This window comes from Limulus polyphemus, unplaced genomic scaffold (genome assembly GCF_000517525.1).
Source record: "Limulus polyphemus unplaced genomic scaffold, Limulus_polyphemus-2.1.2 Scaffold3683, whole genome shotgun sequence".
In the NCBI taxonomy this organism is placed as follows: domain Eukaryota; kingdom Metazoa; phylum Arthropoda; class Merostomata; order Xiphosura; family Limulidae; genus Limulus; species Limulus polyphemus.
The window spans coordinates 3,217-4,440 of record NW_013669293.1 but is presented as its reverse complement, the minus strand read 5'-3'; positions in this window follow the sequence as shown (position 1 = coordinate 4,440).

Genomic DNA, 1,224 nt, shown 5'->3' with positions numbered 1-1,224 from the left:
TTATATATACCAGCCTACCCTATCTAGTAAATACTAGAGCATTCGCCGAAGTACAGGATAGTTCTAGAACGTGGCGTCACGGTAGTCATGTGACTCGCTGACGCAACATTATGTTTGTTAACAAAAATATAAACAGACTGAAGAAAAGGGAAGAACATTTACAACAGTCTCACAACTATGTGTTCAGTCTTTCTTTTATGTATTTTGTTATGATGTTTTGTGAAAAATCTGTATGTGATGGAGAAAATGGATATCATTTTCAGATTCAGCATACAGGAATTACTGTCACAACATGTCAGTCTTTTAATTCATCAGTAAATCTGACGTTCCACCAACTTCTATATGTTGCCCATGTGAGACCTAACTATTAAGATTTTTTCATTAAAAGTAGCAGTAGTTTTGGATTACTTCAAATAATATCCGAAGAAGTAATTTAAAATATTTTGAACCAAAAAGAGGATATTACATTTAATAAGTAGGTTTTTTTTATGGTATTCTCATGTAATAACAAAAATCAGTGCCTAATTGTTCAATGGAATGTCCTATGTCTGGTAAAAAAGATTTTAAACCAGTTGTCTGGTTATTATTTTAAATAATTTAAAACCATCTGTAATTAGCTTAAACATAATTATCTGGGTATCAGGAGGAATAAGCCTCCCAAATTGACAGACTTTTATAAATAATATTTCACTCACCTGATGCTATTTCAAATAGTATAGTACTAATATCCAATCATTTGTATGGTAAATTTTAAAGAATTTTTGTTTACATTCTATTTTTGCATGCTTTCAAAATTTCTTGAAAAAAATCAAAACTAAACTGGCACAGAAAAAGATAACTGGTCTTTAAAAGGAAGTTTTTCTTGAAAAAATTTGGAAGCAATTCTAACTTTCAAAAAAAGTTAAAGGAACATACTGAGAATGAAAAAGAAGTCATAAAAGCTAGTTTTAAGACTAAGCACACTGATCTTATTTTGTGTCTCACAACATGGAAATGTCTACATAAACAAGAACCTAGAGCAAAAAGTAAAGTTGGAAGTTACTGGATGGAATATTTAATAATAAATGTTTTTGCTTTACGTCTGTGTATATTTCTTTTCAATAAATAAGGTTTAATCTAAATATATACACCTGGAAAAAAGATAAGCACCCCCAAATATTTTTCAGGATTGCTTATTGAAAATAAGGTTTAATTTTCATGATGTTGAGCAATGTTCATAATTTC